Source organism: Saimiri boliviensis, chromosome 11 (assembly GCF_048565385.1).
Source record: "Saimiri boliviensis isolate mSaiBol1 chromosome 11, mSaiBol1.pri, whole genome shotgun sequence".
Lineage (NCBI taxonomy): Eukaryota > Metazoa > Chordata > Mammalia > Primates > Cebidae > Saimiri > Saimiri boliviensis.
Window position 1 is genome coordinate 34,412,151 of NC_133459.1, and position 10,665 is coordinate 34,422,815.

Genomic DNA, 10,665 nt, shown 5'->3' on the forward strand with positions numbered 1-10,665 from the left:
AAAGATAGTTTTACTTTTCTTTGTTTTCCCCCAATTTGGATGCCCTTTCTTCCTTCCTTCCTTCCTTCCTTCTCTCTCTCTCTCTCTTTTTTTTTTTTTTTTTTGCCTAATTGCTCTTGTTGTGCTACATCCTGTGTAATTTTCATCCCTCTATATGTTGAATTCAACAATTCTCTCCTCAGTTATGTCTAGTAAACTGCTTAGCTCATCCATTGAATTATTTTTTCAAAGGTTAAAGTTTTTAAAGAATTTACTTCAAATTCACCTGTTAATTTTTTATAATGTCTTATTTGTCTTATGTAATTTATTATTTTCTTTCTCTTTTGACTATTTTAAAACTCTATTCGAATTCTCAAAAAAAAAAAAAATAGCAAACTGAATCCAGCAGCACATTAAGAGTATCACAGACCGGCCAGGCTCTGTCACCCAGGCTGAACACAGCACACTACAGCCTTGACCTCCCGAGGTCAAGCAGTCTTCCCACCTCAGCCTCCCACGCAGCTGGGACTACAGGCATGTGCTACCGCGCCTAGTACCTAATTTTTGTATTTTTTGTAGAGGTAAGTTGTTATTATGTTGCCCAGGCTAGTCTTGAACTCCTGGACTCCACTGATCCTGGCCTCCTAAAGTGCTGGAATTATAGGCATGAGCCACTGCTCCTGGCCTAGACCCTGTTCTTTTTTTTTTTTTTTTTTTTTTTTTTTGAGATGGAGTCTTGCTCTGTCATCCAGGCTGGAGTGCACTGGCTCGATCTTGGCTCACGGCAACCTTCACCTCCCAAGCTCAAGTGATCCTCCCACCTCAGCCTCCAGAGTAGCTAGGACTACAAGCACACACCACCACGCCCAGCTAATTTTTGGTAGAGATGGAGTTTGGCCGTGTTGCCCAGGCTGATCTCAAACTCCTGAGCCCAGGTAATCCGCCTGCCTTGGCCTCCCAAGGTGTTGGGATTTCAGGCGTGAGCCACCGCGCCCGGCTTAGACTCAGTTCTGTTCTCTGCATTTCTCCTCTTTTTTTTCCTCTGTCTCCTCCTGTTAGCTAGAAGCTCAGTGCCAAGAATGAAATGGGGCTTGGGGGTTATTTTGTGAAGGGCTAGTTCTGAGGGCTGGTGCTGGGGTGGGAGGGGCAGCTTCAAGGGTGCCGGGCCCCTGTATGCAGCTGAGGCTGAGGAGGAAGGAGGAGACAGGCAGGGTGTCCCGGGCGTGGAAGCTGCAGGGCTGTCAGAGATAGAGACTTTCTGTGACACTGAGCAATGAGTATGTGGGGGAAAAAAGGCAAAAAGAAAAAAAACAAAGAGATAGAGACTTAATGACAAGCCCTGCGTCCACCTGCACAGATGAGCAGGGCTGGGAGGGAAACTGGAAAAGGGACACGTTCATTTTTCAGCACAGTTCTCTCTCCCGACACACACTCTCTCTCTCTTCTCTCAATAAAGAGCGGGAGGCTGCCTCTGTTCTGTCTCTCACTCCATTTCTACAAAGGACCCCCGGAGAGAGGTTGTGGGGAAGGCGTGGTGTTGCTTCCTCCACTGGGCCTTGTGGCTGTCAGCGAGCGCTGTTGCCTGGGGGACACCCAGCCAGCCCTGCGGGCCTGGGCCAGCTAGGGTGGTGGGGAGGGTCGGAGAAGCAAGAACAAGGTTGGGAGGCTGCAGGGTGCCCCGCACTTGACCAGGTACTTGGCCGGAACCCTAAGCCTCTGGAGCCCCACGTTGGCCCCTCAAAGGAGGCCTAACTGCAGCCCAGAAGACTTCTCAGGAACCCTCCCCACCGCAACACGCAGAGGGCTACGGGAACCCACAGACATTTACAAAGCCCAGAGCTGTTAACGCCTGCACTGAAGCTTGTGCCTGTAATCCCTTGAACTTTGGAGGCTGAGGAGGGAGGATTGCTTGAGCCCAAGAGTGTAAGACCTGCCTGAGCAACATAAGGGAGACCCCCATCTCTAAAATAAATAAATAAAAACTGCCGCACCGGGTTCTCCTTCTTCTGCTCCAACCTGGGCCAGTAAGGGTGCTCAGCTCAACCTCCAGGCCAGGGAGAGACTGAGTTGCCTCTGAAGTCAGCATCTTAGGATGCAGTTCCAGCCCTCACAGCCCCAGCAAAACATCTGTTCCAGAAGAGTGGCTTCATCTAACCAGAGTTGTATCAACACTGTTCTAAGAATTAGGGGAATACCAACCCCTGGCACTGGGGAGAAAGCCGCTTCCTCCACTCCTTTGCTTGAGGAGGAGCTGGCATTGGTATCCAGTAAATACACAACTGCCCACACATAAACTGGAGGCTCCCTAATATACCTACAATCAAATAACAATAATCCCAACCCCGACCCAGAAGTGAAATTGCTGGATCACATGGTAAGTCCGTGTCTAAGTTTCTGAGGAACTGCCGTATCATTTCTACAGCTGCTGTACTATTTCTATTCCTACCAGCAATGTACAGGGGTTTCAATGCTCCACATTCGTATCAACACTTGCTATTTTCTGGATTTTTATTTGTTTTTGACGATAGCCTACCTAGATTGCCCTAGTAAGGTAGGGCCATCACTTCTGAATGTGGTCAACAGTCAACGTCTTCATTTCCTTGAGTCTGCTCACTCCATTCATCTCACTGATCAGGCTCCTGTCTCCATCAATCTACTGAGCCTTGCCTTGCTGTGATGGTTAATGTGATCACTTGAGTGGACAATGTGGTTTTTCAGATTAAACATTTGTTTCTGGATGTATCTGTGAGAGTGTTTCCAGCTGAGATTAGCATTTGAATCAGTGGACTCCCTAAAGTAGTTTTCCCTTCTCAGTGTCTGGACAGTATTCACTCCCTTGAGGGCCTGAATAAAACAAAAGGCAGAGGAAAGAGGAAATCTGTTGCTTTTTTTCCTACCTCGCTGCTTGAGCTGGGTCATCTTGATGGCAGTGGCGGGCCATTCTCTGTCCAACATATTCCATCTTTCCTTCATGGGCTCCTCTTTTCAGCCCACAGATGGTTGACATCAGACCCTGCTGGCCCCGGAAGCCTAAAGCCATCTCAAGAGAGGTTTAAGGCCAGGCATGGTGGCTCGCACCTGTAATCCCAGCATTTTGGGAGCCCAAGGCAGGAGGATTGCTTGAGCCCAGGAGTGTGAGACCAGAAAAAAAAAAAAATGAAAAAATTAGACAGTCAGGTGCTCTGGCTCACATCTGTAATCCCAGCACTTTGGGAGGCCGAGGTGGATGGATCACTTGAGGTCAGGAATTCAAGACCAAGACCAGTCTGGCCTTGAACATGGTGAAACCCCGTCTCTACTAAAAATTACAAAAATTAGCTGGGTGTGGTGGTGAGTACTTGTAATCCCAGCTACTTGAGAGGCTGAGACAAGAATTGCTTGAACCCGGGAGGCAGAGGTTGCACTGAGCTGAGAGCGTGCCACGGCGCTCCAGCCTGGGTGACAGAGCAAGACTCCATCTCAAAAAAATAAAAATAGAAATAAAAAATTAGCCAGGCATGGTGACATCTGTCTGTGATCCCAGGTACTTAGGCCGCTGAAGTGGGAGGATCACTTGAGCCCCAGAGGTCAAGGCTGCAGTGAGCTATGATCATGCCACTGCACTCCAGCCTGGGCAACACTGTCTTTAAAAAAAGAGAGGCTTAAGCTCAATGATGCCATGATTAAAGCCAACATTCTCATCTTCAACAGTCTGGCTCTAACATAGGCCCCTCCGACATGACAGAAATCAAGGCAACCTCCTCATTACCTAGAGGCATTTCCCAAATTCTGACTAGGTCAGATTCTGCTAACGCCAGGACCTAGTGCAGGGAAAGATGGGACAGTCAGCGGCTAGGAGAGACTTTTGGCCCAGGCATCATATTCATGAGGAACCTACATTTTATACTTTCATTTCCGATTAAATTATACAGATTCACCTGACTTTTTTTTTTTGAGATGGAGCTTCACTCTTGTTTCCCCGGCTATTATGCAATGACTCCATCTCAGCTCACTGCAATCTCCGCCAACCAGGTTCAAGCAATTCTCATGCGTCAAGCCTCCCGAGTAGCTGGGATTACAGGCACCCAGCACCATGCCCAGCTAATTTTTGTATTTTTAGTAGAGATGGGGTTTCACCATGTTGGCCAGGCTGGTCTTTTTTTGTTTTGTTTTGTTTTCTTTCCAGGCTGGTCTTGAACTCTTAACCTCAGGTGATCCACCCACCTCAGCCTCCCAAAGTGCTGGGATTACAGCCGTGAGCCACCGTGCTTGGCCAATTCATCTGACTTTTAAAAAACTGTTGAAAGGACTAATTTATTAGGGTGCTATGAACTAAATATTCACAGTATTTCTCAAGAGCCATAAAGACACTTTGATCTAAGAATTTTGAGAACCTACCCCAAGCAAATAGTATGAAATATGAGAAAAAATATGAATAAAGATGTTCATTCTAACATTATTCATTATAAGCAGCTTAAATATCTAACAATAGGGAATTAGATATTTAAGAATGGGTTATTCAATGGAACATAATAAAACTATTAAAAATAATGGTTTCCATGCTATGCAACAGCATGGAAATTTATTGCAATGTTAAGACGAAAAATTAGGATTCATCATGCTTATGCACTATAATTGCAACTATGTAAAAAGTATTATTAGGGAAAACAATCTGAAAGAAAATACACCAAGAAAAGTCCTCCCTGGTATCTTTAGCCCCTCCTCTCACCTGGTAATTATCACTGGTCTTTTTTTTTTTTTTTTTTTTTTTGAGACGGAGTCTCACACTGTCGCCCAGGCTGGAGTGCAGTGGCAGATCTCAGCTCACTGCAACCTCTGCCTCCCAGGTTCAAGCAGATCTCCTTCCTCAGCCTCCTGAGTAGCTGGGATTACAGGCTCGCAACACTACGCCCAGCTAATTTTTGTATGTTTAGTAAAGATGCAGTTTCACCACGTTGGTCAGGCTGATCTCGATCTCCTGACATCATGATCTGCCCACCTCGGCCTCCCAAAGTGCTGGGATTACAGGAGTGAGCCACCGTGCCCACTATTATGGGTCTTTCATTCTCATATTAACAATTTCTTCTCAGTAGATGTAAAGCACTATGGAAATACAGCCTCAAGATTCAGTCTTTTCTATCAGGTTGCTATCCCAAGCCCCTCTTATGATCAGAGTAACTCCATAACCCTACTTCTGAAACTTGTAGTTGGGGACCTTATAACATAACATATAATTTATAATGCAACATAATTATAATATAATATATAATATGCCTTAGTATTTCTCTTTGTTGCTAAATAATATTCTATTGTATGACTGTATCACATTTTAAATCCATTTATCATTTGATGGACATTTGGGTCATTTCCATTTAGGTTATTATGAATAATTCAGCTATGACATTGTGTACAAATTTTTGTGTGAATATTGTATATGTTTTTGATTCTTTGGGGTATATATGTACCTAGGAATGGAAATGCTGGGTCGTATGTTTAAACACTTTAAACGATGGAGGAACTGCCTGATTCTCTTCCAAAGCAGTTGTACCATTTTACATTCCCACCAGCCGGTTCTGAGGGCTCCAATTTCTCCACATTTCATCCACACTTATTATTTGTTCTTTGGATTATGAACACTTGTGGGTGTGAAGGAATATTTTAGTGTGGTTTGATTTGCATTTTTCTGATGGCTAATGATGTTCACTATTCTTCTGTTTTTGAGACAGAGTCTCCATCTGTCACCCAGGCTGGCATGCAGTGGACAACAACAGCTCACTGCAGCCTCAAAATCCCAGGCTCACGCAATCCTCCCACTTTGGCCTCCCAAAGTTGGGATTACAGGCATGAGCCACTGCGCCCGGCCACTATTATTATTATTATTATTATTATTTGACCTCCAAATCTCTTTTATTGGGGGAAATGGGCCTCTTGGGGGTCCTCACTGCACGCCTTGTTCATTGGCATTGCTTCCCGAGTCCTGGGGCTTCATCACATCGGGCAGCTCTGGCGGGCTGGAGAACTGCTCGATGCACAGGGCCTCAAAGGGGTCCTCTGTCTGGAAGGCCGGCCCCACTCTGGCTGGGGGCTGTGGCCAGTGCTGTTTGACTGGTGAAGCCACACTCGCCCAGTGTCTTGCCATCATCCAACAGTTGGTCGTCCTCATACAGCTGCTGCTCGTCAGGCGGCCGCTTGAGAATGTCCTCGACAATGCGCTTCAGCTTGAACACCATGCTGGACGCCTTGGTGACCGCGAAGATGGTGGTCACGTGGCACCGGATCATGAGGAACAAGTCCAGCGCGTCTCCACCCGGTTCCCGGCAGCCAGCCCACGGCCCGGCCTGACCCACACAGCCCCCTATTCATTTTTAATCCAAACCAGTTGTTGTTGTTGTTGTTTAAATAAGGTTAAAATGTTCCCATTATAAAAGTAATTATTGCATATTCTTCTATATTTTGAGGGAAAAAAACCCAAAGAGTTAAAAAATTTAAGCCACACCCAAATAGCACCATCTAGAGCTAACTACTAGGAATATTTCCGTGGATTTCCTACTAATTTTTTTTTTTTTCCTATCCTTTCTAGGATATGGTTGAGGTCATGTGATATTTGCAATTTTGCTTCTGGCTTTTTCACTTCATATAGTAAAATAGGAATTCTCCAACCTTTTCCTGAATGTTACTTGATGTAACATTTTCCTTAGCCATTCCCTTATGAATGGATGCTTGGTTATGTCTAAGTGCATTTAATATTGTGAATAATGCAGTAACATGGTGCTTTGATATTATTGCTCTTTAATGTCTGTGTTCCATTTGTCCAGTAAGGCTCAGATCTCTCTCGTTGTTGTTGTTGTTGTTGTTGTTGTTTTGAGACGGAGTTTTGCCCTTGTTGCCAGGCTGTAGTACAGTGGCATGATCTTGGCTCACTGCAGCAACCTCTGCCTCCCAGGTTCAAGCGATTCTCCTGCCTCAGCCTCCCTGCGTAGCTGGGATAACAGGAGCCCACCACCACGACCCAGCTAATTTTTTGTATTTTTGGTAGAGACGGGGTTTCCGATGTTGGCCAGGCTGGTCTCAAACTCCTGACCTCAAGCAATCCACCCACCTCAGCCTCCCAAAACGCTGTGATTACAGATGTGAGCCACTGTGCCTGGCCAGGATCAGATCTTTAAAAAAATCTGTCTTTTCTTCCCTTTCCATCCACCTACATCCTTCTGAAACAGTCCTCAGTCCAAAGCAGACACATTTAAGTCCTTATTATGGCCCTGTTCTGAGCACTTGACAAATAGTAAAGCATTTAATCTTCACAACTTCCCTGTGAAGTAGGGTACTATTATTATCATCCCTTTTGTTCAAGGTCATCAGCTAGTACTGAGGCAGAGGCAGAATTTTTCTTTTCTTTTCTTTTTTTCTTGAGACAGTGTCTTCCTCTGTCATCCAGGCTGGAGTGTAATGGCATGAACTTAGCTCACCACAACCTCCGCCTCCCAGGTTCAAGCAATTCTCCTACCTCAGCCTCCTGAGCAGCTGGGGCTATAGGCATGCACCACCACGCTCTGCTAATTTTTTATATTTTTAGTAGAGATGGGGCAGGCTGGCCTTGAACTCCTGACCTTGTGATCCACCTGCCTTGGCCTCACAGTGAGCCACTGTACCCAGCCAAGTATTTGAATTCTGGTAGCCTGGATCCAGAGTCTGAACACTGAACCACCAGTCATCTTGCTTTCCTGTCATGGTAGTGGTGGAGAGAATGAAAAATGAGACAGTCAGGCCGGGCGTGGTGGCTCAAGCCTGTAATCCCAGCACTTTGGGAGGCCGAGGCGGGTGGATCACGAGGTCGAGAGATCGAGACCATCCTGGTCAACATGGTGAAACCCCATCTCTACTAAAAATACAAAAAATTAGCTGGGCATGGTGGCACGTGCCTGTAATCCCAGGTACTCGCTGAGGCAGGAGAATTGCTTGAACCCAGGAGGCGGAGGTTGTGGTGAGCCAAGATCGCGCCATTGCACTCCAGCCTGGGTAACAAGAGCAAAACTCCGTCTCAAAAAAAAAAAAAAAGAAAAGAAAAATGAGACAGCCAAGCATCCCAGCTCTGTGAATGGATTGGTCCCACGTTCAAAATTTGGCACCTAACCTTCATCCTTCATTTGAAAATGGATAAGGGAAGTGATATGTTTTGGCTGTGTCCCCACCCAAATCTCATCTCGAATTCCCCCGTGTTGTGAGATGGAACTGGTGGGAGGTAACTGAATCATGGGGGCAAGTCTTTCCCATGCTGTCCTCATGATAGTGAATAAATCTCACAAGATCTGATGGTTTTATAAGGGGGAGTTTCCCTGCACAAGCTCTCCCTGCCTACTGCCATCCATGTAAGAAGTGACTTGCTCCTCCTTGCCTTCTGCCATGATTGTGAGGCCTCCCCAGCCATGTGGAACTGTAAGTTCATTAAAACTCTTTCTTTTGTAAATTGCCCCGTCTCTGGCATGTCTTTATCAGCAACATGAAAACAAACTAATACAGGACATGAAGAGGGAGGGTCAGAAAAGCTGGGGGTACAGGGAAAGTGATCCAGCTCCAACCCACAGGATTGGAGCTTCGAACTGTCCCCAGCCTTACACAGCCCTGTCCCCAGCCTTACACAGTCCTCTTTCCCCACACAGCACCAGAGAATTCTCTCTCAAATGCAAATCTGATCCTGTCACTTTCCTTCCTGCTTAAGGCTCTCTGTCACACTCAGGATAAAATCCCCAAACCCATAACTGGCATGCAAAGTCCTCTCTGGCCCAGTCTCTCTCTTCTCCTGGCCTGACTTCTCTCTCCCTTGGTTCTTTCAGGTCCTGCAAACCTCACCGCTCTGTTTCATCCCTGTACCTGGTGGATCCTGGCCTGGAGAGCTTTTCCCTACCTCGCCCCTGCTCACTGTCCTTTGGTCCTGCTTTTTCCAAGTCTGTGTTTTAACACTCATGTTGGCCAAGCATGGTGTCTCACACCTGTAATCCCAGCACTTTGGTGGCAGAGGTGGGTGGATCACGAGGTCAGGAGATCAAGACCATCTTGGCCAACATGGTGAAACCTCATCTCTACTGAAAATACAAAAATAAATAAATAAAAAAATAACTGGGCATGGTAGCACGAACCTGTAGTCCTATTCGGGAGGCTGAGGCAGGAGAGTCGCTTGAGTTGGGGAGGCAGAGGTTGCAGTGAGCCAAGATCACGCCACTGTACTCCAGCCTGGGAACAGCGCAAGACTCCATCTAAAAAAATAATAATAAATACAAAAATTAGCCAGACATGGCAAATACTCAGGAGGCTGAGGCAGGAGAATTGCTTGAACGGGAGGTAGAGGCTGCAGTGAGCCGAGATCACACTGTGTGACAGTGAGACTCCCTCTGAAAAATATAAATAAATACAAATAAATAAACACTCCTGTCTTCTATCTAGAAAGCCTTCCTCAAAGCCCTTGAATGGATTGTGGTCCTTGGTTAAACACATACCTTTCTCTTGACATGAATTATATTTTGTAATTGCTTTTTGTAAAAAAAATTTTATTATGGAAAAATTCAAACATAAGAAAAAAAAGAAGAGTATTCTAATCACCCAACTTCAAGAATTATCAACCCACAGCCAATCTGGTTTCCCCTAACCCCCCATCTACTTCCCTTCTCCTGTTTTATTTTTAAACAATAAAACAGATCGTTTTATTTAATTTGTAAATGTTTTTATTTAGCAAGTTTCCCTAAAAGATAAGGACTTTTAAAATCATAGTTACAATATCATTATCATGCTTTTAAAAGGCCAATTATACTTGTTTTCTTCTTTTTTAACTTTTTATTTCGAAAAATTTCAAACTTACAGAAAAGTTGCAAGAATAATTCAACAAACAGCCTTAAACCTCTCACTTAATTCACTTATTGTTAACATTTTGCCACATTTGTTCTCCAAACTATCTGAGGCTAAGTCGCAAATGTTATGATCTTTTACCCCCAAACATTTTCACAAATATGTCCCCAAAACAAGGAAATTCTTCTATATAACCAAAATATAGTGATCACATTCAGGAAATTTAAAGTCGATACAATAAATATCTATAATACACTCCATATTCAAATTTTGCCGTATGTCCCAATGATGTCCTTTACAACAGGGGTCTCCAATAGCTGGGTCACGGACTGTGTAGGTCAGTGACTGGTTAGGAACCAGGCTGCACAGCAGGAGGTGAGTGGCTGAGAGCCAGCATTACTGCCTGAGCTCCGCCTCCCATCAGACCAGCAGCGGCCTTGGATTCTCATAGCGGCGTGAGCCCTGTTGTGAACTGCACAGGCAAAGGAACTAGGTTGTGTGTTCCTTAAGAGAAAGTAATGCCAGATCTTGAGGTAGAACAATTCCTCCCAAAACCACATCCCTTCCCCAGTCCATTGAAAAAATTGTCTTCTACAAATCCAGTCCCTGATGCCAAAAAGGTTGGGAAACACAGTTTCACATATTTTATTTTCTCTTTTTGAGACAGGGTCTCACTCTGTCACCCAGGCTGGAGTGCAGTGGTGTGATCATAGCTCACTGAAGCCTCTACCTCCCAGGCTCAAGTGATCCTCCCAGCTGGGACTACAGGCATGTGCTACCACATTCTGGCTAACTTTGTTGTCTATTTATTTGGTAGAGATAGTCTTGCTATGTTGCCAGGGCTGGTCTCAAACTCCTGTGCTCAAGCAA

At 45.3% G+C, this 10,665-nt stretch overlaps 1 pseudogene; it reads right to left on the bottom strand.

Moving 5' to 3' along the window:
- Positions 1 to 5,886: 5,886 nt before the first annotated feature.
- Positions 5,887 to 6,248, bottom strand: LOC141580392 (elongin-B pseudogene; annotated as a pseudogene).
- Positions 6,249 to 10,665: the final 4,417 nt, after the last annotated feature.